This window comes from Aethina tumida, chromosome 2 (assembly GCF_024364675.1).
Source record: "Aethina tumida isolate Nest 87 chromosome 2, icAetTumi1.1, whole genome shotgun sequence".
In the NCBI taxonomy this organism is placed as follows: Eukaryota; Metazoa; Arthropoda; class Insecta; order Coleoptera; family Nitidulidae; genus Aethina; species Aethina tumida.
Window position 1 is genome coordinate 28,907,777 of NC_065436.1, and position 10,995 is coordinate 28,918,771.

Here is a 10,995-nt window from a genome sequence, read left to right on the forward strand (position 1 = left end):
ACCGGTTGACATCGACCTTTTAAAATGTTTAGCTCTAACTGTGTTGTTACGTGGGGGTTAAAAACGAGGCATTTATTTTATGTGTAACAAACGAATTTCAAACACTATTTATTTAAGGAGTCAATTCATCACATTGTTGTCATCACATGGAAGTTTAAAATGTTGCAGTATTAATTAAGCCCCAATGTAGACTAATGTTAGGACTGGTAAAGCTGAAAATTGCTAAATGGAATGGCCATGATTAAATACTAAATAAATTTTCAGTTAAAATTCATTACTGCTGTTCCAGTTAAAGGCTTTTATCAACCGGACATTCTGTTTTGGATTTTGTAACACGAAATTGCATTTGCACTATTTTATTATTGCATGGGTTATTTATGTTTGCGGCTTTTATTATTATTTTCTTAATATATCTGGACGGAAAACTCGACACGACATTAAATAATTTACAATCCCAACTAAACAGCGGCAAAAAATTTAAATAAAGTATAGGTTAATTAAATTACATTCAGCGATACTAAATAGAAAATCATAAACCGACAACAAAAACCAATCATAAATTTTTTGATAGCCGCACGAAATAAATATTATTGCCGGCGGTTATCTGGCACGGACGTTAAACTGAACTGTAACACGTTTCGCCGCTGATAATGACACAAAATCCGGGAGTTAACTTTTAAATTCCGTTTATCCATTGTCAGGGCATTTGAAATGGGGTCGTTAGATAGAAACTGGTTATCGGTGCTGTGCCTCAAGCTCTGCATGCAGAGCTTCCACATGCAGTCGGAATGCGAAGAGCATTAATGCCCCTAAGTATCGTCGATGTTGTTCCATTTGATCTATTTTACGTCGATTGAGAGATGAAGTAAAGTAATTGCCATAATATGAAAACTAAAAATTCCGACCTGGTGGTTATAAATTCGGAATAACTGCCGACTATTCGACTTTGAAGCACGTTTAATTGTGATGCGTTCCATACGAGTGAGGAGGGTTTTCCAACAATGCGCTCCATTGATCTCCGAGCGGGGATTAAAAAGAGCGTTAGTTGCAGTTAAATGTTAAATTTGAAAAGTTCTCTTACTGCCGATGGGAAGCCTATTCGAGTGGATTAGCTATCGGAGGGCTCAAGCGGTCAAGTGGGATCGACTGAAGGATTAAATTAGGTACGATTATCTCAAGTATCTCCCTTAAGTGTCTCATGGAATATTTTACTAGCTCGATTTCACACAATATATTTCGCCCGGATTAATTCCGGGCATAATTGATGACGGCACCTGAAAATAGTCGCATTTACCCTCATCTTAATTGATTGTATACATAAAAATGTGATAACACTGGATTTTAAATTAGAACAATATTTTTGCCTTCTAAATCCCCCGTATAAAATTTAGTGCACTATACCAAAAAATCACATTTTTTTATGCAAGCTTTTTGTAACAGTGAATTTGACTAAAGCCTTTATCCTTTCTCTCATAGGAAACCAAAGGTAATCCCCCATCATTGCTGGATCCCATCTATTTTGGTACCACACCTCAATTTTCAGAAAACAGCACATTTTGTACACAAGTAATTCTTCTACAAGTTCTTCGTAGTTTTCTTCTTTTTTGTCCTAATATATCAGAAATAATTCTTTTAAAATACCTCCACGTACTCAGTTTAATGTCGCTTAATTTTGGACCAAATTACTCATTCTTTAGTATTTTTCGCATTTGTAGTCCAACAAATATTTCTTCTTTAAATTATTTAAATATATTTCCCTCTTTATCCAATGCTTTAACAACATCTTTCATATGTAATGGAGGCAAGAAATCTTTTATCGAATATTTATATAATAAATATATTTAAATATGTACTAAGTAGTAAGTAGAAAAAATATTGTATAATTATTTTAAATAAAATAAAAAAATATTAGAGGTGTGCTTTTCCTCATAAACAAAAAAATAGTAATATGTATCATTTCTCTGGTAACCACTGTATTTAAATTTTTAAGTTCATTATAAAATTTGACTGTTGTAAGAGTGTATATCAACAATTTAAAAAAGTTTTGAGTTCTCTTTGTTAGCCTTAGAGTTAAAGAGATTGGGTCTTTCCAAAACAGATGTACCAATTACAGATAATGACAATATAAAAAAGGAAAAGCCGAAGAAAGTTCGGAGATACCATTTGTGCCAATTTAAATTAACAGAGTAACTTGATTCCCTTTGCTTGATCCTGTTTACTCCTGAACTAAAAGAGACAATTAGTTCCCTAATGGAAGTAATTACTATTTGTTATTTGATCCCGTCTCTATTGCCGCAATACAAATATTTAATTAACTTCAACAATAACAGCCTTCAAGCATAATTGAATTAAATATTCCTACAACATTGATTAACTTGGTATAATTTGGCTGCATGTGTTTGTAGTGCTAAGTACTTGTTTACCCCGCAATTTCAATTGATTAATACAAGCCAAGTTTCTATTTATATTTGGAACGTAAGACTTTCATCCAATTATCGATACTCAACGGTTCGGATATCTCCAATTTCAAATTATACCGCAGGTATGGGATTTATTTCCACGGCTAGTTTTGCAGTATGACGGGTGTAACATTTCAATTCGTTAGTAATTGATTTTGAATTCGAATAAATGAAAATTGTCGGATTAAAAAATATCCATCTACCCTCACTAATTCGTTTAAAATGAAACCGGATAGATTTTCGTTACGTACAATTTCATAAACTATAATAAAACAATATGTAGGCGTGGGAGTGAGGATGTCAGCCGGTATTTTAGTTAACATTCACAAGAAGCGAGGGCCTGTCAACTAGGCGGGATTCTGTTCGTGATTTCTGTCCGCTGACATCGCTTTCTTAAGCCTCCTCGACTCCCGCGAAGATGAGATCTAATGCACTTTCGAGATGATATTAGGCGAGATTATCGCACTGTCCGATGCATTTGGCGCCCGACACACCAGGCTTCTATTGATTTAAACCTCTCCCCGTTCCCTCTTTGTTTAACGTTTGCCCCTTTGTCCGAAGTTATGTGTTTAATTAAATAAATTTATGAAACTTTTGTTTTAAAACATGTTAAAAATGCATGAAAAAAGTACAGCGTCGACCGAAGAATATCAATGGAGGTGTTGAAACAGCATCCCCGATAGATATTCCGAGCGTTAAACTGGTCTGCAGAGGAATTTAAGTAAAGAATTTTAGAAATTTCAAATTGGCTTAGCAGGCGCAATATCTTAGTCCGTTCACGTAGCTGGTTTTATTGAGTGTCGGAAGAACCTAATAAACACCCGTTGACAATGTCGACTCCATGTAGATTTATTTGTTCTTCTTGCACTCCAAAATGGTCACTTGACAGGTAACTTTATCATTTGTAGTAGAAGAGTTGATCCTTAAAACGTGTAACCACAAGCTTATAAATTATAATTTATTAAATTCAAGTGTAAATGGAGGAAATAAATTCTCAATTAAAATGGGAAAAATTGAGATATTAGAAAACGATACTACAACATTTGTAGGTCGATTTTCTATTTCAATAGCAATACTTTTACGTAAAAGTATCATTCCCACGGGAAAAATTCAAACTACATTTAACTTTGTTATTTCTATTAATGATGAGCATTATTGAGCATGAAATTTATATATCGATTTTTTCAAGAATAGTCAACTTTGTTAAGTTATTATAATCGATGACATCTGAATTACTGCACCAATCTTTAAACTTTATAAATGAAAGTTGTAGAATGTTAATTTATTTTTTTAGTTATACTTAAAAAAGTGGGTGTAGCTCTTTAAATTAAAATAAAAAATTCAAAAATTCGTTTTACGAAAATGTTTCTATAAAAAATTAAGTGTGATTTTGCTGTGCAATGAGTCAAAATTTATAGGGAAATCATAATAAGATATGAAAAAGTAGTGTCTGTAATTCAGTGTAATTTACCAAAAAATATATGCACTTTAATGATTAACTATTTTGCTACGTATGATAAAATGTGACAGGTCTGTGAGCATTTTGGACTGCAAGAAGAACAAATAAATCAATATGGAGTGGACAAATTACAAAAAATTATTTATTTGAATATTTTTTTCAGGTAATAGCTTTTTAAGCTCCTTCCAATGCCCATTTTTTTGTACTTTAATGTACTTCTGAAATATATTTATTTGTTTATCATGGCGCAACATTTCTTAGCTGTTTATTTGACTTTGAGTTTTCTTTGTTAGTAAAAATAGCTTTATATATACAGTGTGACACTTTTGAAAGCGCAACATCCAAATAAAATTTGTATTTTTTGTTTGATTTTGATAAACTTTTGTTTCAATTGTACCTAAATCATAAAATATTCCAATATTTTTAAAAAAATAAAATTTGTTCTATTTTTGACAATTTATTGCATAGACTACTTAATTAAAAAAATATATTCATAAAAAAGTATGATTTTTCCACAGAATTATGAATGTGCATATTTTTTTTATAAAATTTCAGGCAGTGTAGTTAGATTATCTGTAAAAAATTCGCTAGCATGATTTATTTAATTTTTATGGCTTTATGGTTTTGGTTTTAGGCCAAAAAACGTGAAATTTTGTCTATAAGCACATATTTTTAAGTTTTACAATGGAAAAAAAATTTTGTTAAAATGGGCCACACTGTGTAATATTTCTTTCTTTAATAGTTTCTAAGACTTCTTCCATTTATTCTCGACGTTCTGATGAGATACAATGTGTTTTTTGTGATTTTACACCTTTTACTAAATTATCAAAAAAATGTCCATATTTGTTAGTGAATTGTTTCATCTTCTACCATTAATTGCATTTAGAATATTTGATTTTATTTATAATTTTATTAACATATGTTCTATATATTTTATAATTTGTTATATTTATGCTAATTAATGATGATGATCGCTCATCTTAAATGTTGTATTTTTAAGTATTTAATTAATTAAATTTTTCATATTTAAATTTAATCTATAAATAATTTCAATTGCATTTGGAAGTAAATAAAAATTAACGTAATCGAAAAGAAAGGGACAATAATACCACATAAACCAGATGTAGTCAAATATCACAGCCAACATTTCACCACTTTTTTCCATAAAGTTTTAATTTGAGTTGACACTTCCCCTTTCGCAGCCAGTTCCGAAACGAGTGCCAGGAATCCGTAATACACCCCACCAATAATCCCGACCTTATCCCGTCACACGCGAGACGGTGCCAAGATTTCCACCCCCTCGGCGTCTCGGCGTGTGCCGCCGTTTCGCGAGCTGTCGGTTACCAAGATGACGCCTATTTTCTGCCAGATGAAATTAATTGTCCGCGGAGACAGACGGGCGGAGTCCCACCGCCAGTTCCGAAGGAATGTCTTGGATGTTGCGGCGCTGGAGCGAATCTGAATCCGTCACAACAGTCAGAATCATTCGGGGAACTGCAACTGTGGAATCGTAAATAATTCTTCAAAGGCCTTTTACTGGCGGCGAATTGCGTGTGCATTTTTGCCGGCGCTTCACTTCCGCTCGTTCCAAACCCGTAAATCCGTTATTACGTACTTAAATACGTTTACAATCTAAATAAATAATTTCAGTTCCCGAACTATACGAAAACCTTTGAACTTTTTAGGGACAAAACAAATTATCGATGTGAAATATATTTTATCCGTTTTACAGTTTTCCGAAGCAGAATTTGTCGTCTCACGTAAGACAAAATATATGGGGCGTTTTTTTTTCAGTTAGAATTCGAGAATTTCCGGGATGTGTGCGGGATGCGACGCATCGCAAAAGTGTCTCCCGACCGTCGTACGTCAGCGACATGCATGCCGGATCCCGAAGGGCGAAACTGCCGGGCCACGTGACCTGGTTTATTCATATTTTCAATTTCCTCTTGCTGTTTTTCACGCCGGACAGGTAATGTTTACTTTCCGTTATCCCACTCGTGTTGCACGCGTATTATTAATTCAATGCCGCCCCCGCCATCGAATGAATGTGTTTATGCGTGGACCTAATAATTTTGAATAATTAATGGCGCCGGCCAGCTTCATAAAATCCCCCGAATTATAAATGGTGTTTAGTTGCAACTGTTGTTTAATTTCTATTAAATCATGAATTTGTGCACGATGATTCGATGGAACTTCAAAGGAATGTTCGTGTATAAAGTAATAGCCATAATTATAGTAACTAATTAGTAAAATGTATAGAATTTCATTGTATATAATATTTGTTACATTTTCCATTATTGTTGTGTTCACTACGAAGCCGGTTAATTTAATTATATTCTTTAATGATCTGTGCATATTTTTTATTTTTCGTTGAATAAAATTAATAGCAACTTTTACTTTATAGTATTTCATTCATCTGGATCAATGCACTCGATTATTTACCATATGTCTTTTACTTATTATAATTATTTAATAATTATTCGTAGTCCAACTGTACTATGCGTAAGAAAAATTATAATTCATTATATATACCAATACCGAGAGGAACAAATAGAAATTGCTAAGAGTTTACAGCTAAATAAGTCAGTCAGCTACGAAAAATATACAGCGAGTTCAAAAAGCTTGAAAGAATCGATAAATGGATTCTAATGGCAAAAAACCCTTCTTATCGTTCACTCAAGTTAAAAACAACCTGAAGGAAATGGGAAAATTTTGTTTGACTGTGAGAACGGATTTGTTTCGCTAGAGACTAGCAATGAAAACCTACTTCTGGCGTGGCATCCTTCAACGTACAGAAGGACACATTTACACGGATATATTAAAAATACAATTTGCTTCATATATTGAACACGATAACAATCTCAAACACAAATCCAAAATTGTCACATGTTTTGCCTTGGACAAGGCGATATAAAAATTGTACAAAATTAGAAGCTTGGAGAAATATAAGCATATCATATATTCGGTAATTCGTCGAGTCTAAGCTTCGAAGCTGTTGAAAGTGTCTAAATTATAAAACAAAAAGGATATTATTAAACGTTACTCATTTAGTCAATAAAAATTCCTTCCAAAATTAAAGTTGATATATTTATGTCCAAGTCAATTCAGAAAATAATTGTAACATTTTATTGAATAAGAAAATATTAGTTTTTTGAATAACAGCATTAGAAAATTATTTTAACAGTCCACAGTACCTAAATAGTCCATTGACATTTTAAAAAGTTGCTATAATAATAATACCAATGTATATTAAAACAAATCAATAACCAACTGGCTTTAGTTGATCCAACAAAACTCATCCAAAATCCTTTTATTTAAGAAAAAGTTAAAATCTCTGAAAAGAATAACAGGCAACTTGTTTATGTTTCTTAATACGCAACGACCATTAATTTTGTCCTTCAACGTTGTGTGCCATTATATTTTTCTCCCCATCTTGTGGGTCTTACGTTTAATCCTTTGAAATAACAATACTCGCTGTAACGTTGTAAAGATTAATTAAGTAGGATGTTGTGTCTCGCAAAAACATCCTCTTTAGATTTGTAGCAAATTTAAACACATTCTCCACCTAAAATTGCCGGAATACATTTAAATAATGTGATTAAATTATGAGGATGTTTACATAGCTTTATGACACATTTTAGCAAAATTTAATACCAAGAGTGTCAAAAGTCTTGCACCATGCTATAATTTAAAATTAACAAAAAATTTTTATTATACTACATCTATTATTAAATATTTACACCCATAAAGAACCCCTAAAATATTTTAACATTTACCAAATAGAAATAAAGTAAGTTAAGAAGAAATAATAATAAAATAATTTCATCATCAACGAAGTTTATTATCAAAAACGATAACAATATGAATCAATTTAATTTAGTACCTCGTACATGATCCTTATTAGATTATCAATAAGTTCTTGGAGGGTATCATTGCATTTTTCCACTGTAGCCTCTAGTAAGTTTGGGATACTCATGAGGGAATTCAAACGATACAATAAACTCCAATTCGATAGTCACATCCTATCCTCTTTACGTTAAAAAAAAATATCATTGAGGCAAAAGACAATTTTGATGAACATTCCATTCCAATCTTAATGTTTGTACTTGACTAGCAACAATCCGTTTTCTGTTGGCTCCATTCATAATGATTTGCTGCTATGTAGCCTGATAATGACTGGTAAGGCTGCTTACAGTTATCCACTTATTTCTCATAACCATTTGGATTATATACCTGTCTTGTCTGGAACTTATCACACTTACAAGCTCGCTTTGAGAACTAATTTCTACGGAACCCCTTTCATAGTTTTGTTGAATGGTCTTCATAACCGTACCGAGATGAATGTTCTCAATCTTATAGCAAATCTTTCCCATGAAGAAAAATTATTCGTATGTGAATCTCATTTGTTAATGAATATTCTGGCATTATTATAAATTAAATAATAGATTTACAACAAAAGGCTTTATTTCATTAAAATTATGAAAAAATGAAATTGTTATAATTTTTTGTTGTGTTTTAACATTCCTAACTCAAAACATGCAATATATAAACAAGTAAATTCATCACAGGGTGATACAACACTTTTGAAGCTGTGTTTATTTATGTGTTAATTTTTAATATAGTTGAGACCTTAACGGAATTTCAATGGCATTTCCTGGAGTATCAGGTACTTTGTTCAAAGTCACTGTGTGTGACTTCCACTTAGTTTGGAAGTTTGTGTTTGCACGCCAAAGGCTCTCACGAATTTCTAACTTAATGCAGATTAGGATATTGACATTATTAATGCATTTAGTTACAACTACATCTGATTTAGTGTAACAAAGGGACAAATTGATTTACGTCTTATAAGATTAGAGCAAAGTAAGTTACAGTTACATGTTGAAATCCCCAGAACAAACTATCTTCAAGGAGAAGCCTGTTTCTCTAAACAATGTTCATAATGGGTTAAATTAGTTGTGTTGATAATTATACACCGTCGGAATGCTTTAACGTCTCCTCATGCAATTAATTTAAGGTGTCTCAGTCTGTGTGTTACATAAATAAACATTTGTACATCATCGACACATGCCAGTTTATAAAATATCGTATTTCCACCGAGATATACATCCGGAAAACTCAATTCACGCAAATTCGGTACACACAAAGTGAATTTTCTCGAATATCTGCATCGTGTCGGATAAGGGACCGAAAACTGAGGCATTATTTTAAAGCGGACTTGCGGTTTAACGATGAAAATTCAAAACACCGGACCTCGCCGGAATTTCAATGGCATTTCCTGGAATATCAGGTACTTGGTTCGAAGTCACTATGTGTGTGACTTCCACTTAGTTCGGAAGTTTGTGTTTGGACGCCAAAGGCTCTCACGAATTCCTAAACTTGATGTAGATTACAATATTGACGTTATTAATGCATTTAACTACAACTATGTCTGATTAAGTGGAACAAAGGGACTAATTGATTTACGTCTTCTAGCAACAGGCCAAAGTTACTTACTTAGGTGTATCTAGATTCAACTATAAATACCGGCAAATTAGTACCATAATTAATTATAATTACAGGAAAGGTTGTTTCTACAATTAATGCCTTTATTATCATAATTTTTAAATAAATGTAAATATTCAGAAATTTATTAAATGGTTTGTCTCACGGAATACGACTTTTGCAAAAAGCGCATTAATATTTAATGAAACAAATTTGAATAAAAGTGTAATTCAAAAAAGTTTATTGTTGTGTCATAAAGCACAAACTTATTAGGTTAATTAAAATATTAATATTTTATATTTTAATATGGGGCTTGTTTAATATACAATATTTAAAGGTACTTCACATAAAATTTACTGCATTTTAGTACCAATAAAACAAAACAAGACTTTAAAATAATATATGGAATTTAATATTTAAATATTTTTAAGCAGCAGCGAAATTATTTCTTGTATTATTTTATTACGTTTGAAAAAATTAATTGAATCTTATTACGTTAATTTTGTTCCAATACCTTTTTTTAAATTTATTTCAATTTTAAAAGCATATAACACATACTCCAATTATAACATAACTCAATAATATAAATAATTATAACATTATTATTAAAATTAAATTAAAAAATATAAAATTGTATTATTATTTATTATTACATTTTTCTCCCTAGTGTATAATGTAATTGAATAATCAATCCATGTATAATATTGAATTTAATGAATGTGAACTTTTATTGTCAATTACATTTGGATTTATTTTCAACATATTTTTAACATCAAAAAGATTTTTATTTCGTCATTTTGTTGTAAATTTTATCAATATCAAAATTTAAAAACTTTTATGATTTACAATGAAAATTTTATTTTGAAATGTACAAGTATAAATAATATCTGATTTACAATATATTTTTTAACATGTTCAGCCATTTTAATTTAAAAATAAATGAATATAACTGATTTACAACCACTACAACCTTAAATAAAAAAATTTGTTAAAACTGTAATAAAAATAGGTGGATACCACAAATATTGGAATATTATTTTTATTTGACTAACAAATTATTTATAGTTTTAAATGCGACTTCAAAATATTATATTTGTCTATTAATTATTAAACTATTTTAATATATTACGAATTTCCATTACAAGAAAATTATTTATTAATACCCACATGATTAATTAAAATTAAATAATTCATAATAAATCAATAATCAAAAATTTACAAAACAAGTTTGAATATTGAAGAAAACCACTCACCAATTAAAATTTATCTGAACATTCCTGACACAAAAGCGACAGATACAAGAACAATTTAAATTTCGCCGACGTCTCGTGTCACATGCGTTCGGTAAATTGAATCCTCAGCGAGAAGCCGGCATTGCACGCGTCTGCCAAACGTCGACTGCATGCGAGCCATGCATTTAATTTAAAAATAATACAATTCCCGAAGAAGGAACACTGTGCCACATCTGTCGGTTGGGGGCGGAACTAAGAACGTCTGTGTAACAGAAATCTACATCATATTGTAACCCCGACAACTACTGCTACGCTCGGTAAAACACTATACTGTCACAATTAGTGGGAAGTTTGAAATGACAAT

The 10,995-nt window shown here is 31.3% G+C and overlaps 1 protein-coding gene across 1 annotated transcript in view; it reads right to left on the reverse strand.

Moving 5' to 3' along the window:
* Positions 1 to 10,771, reverse strand: part of LOC109602700 (discoidin domain-containing receptor tyrosine kinase B) — a 93,840-nt gene extending 83,069 nt beyond the window's left edge. The window contains exon 1 of the mRNA XM_020019126.2: positions 10,653 to 10,771. The gene's annotated coding sequence lies outside the window, so the exon portion shown is untranslated. The remainder of the gene's footprint in view (positions 1 to 10,652) is intronic.
* Positions 10,772 to 10,995: the final 224 nt, after the last annotated feature.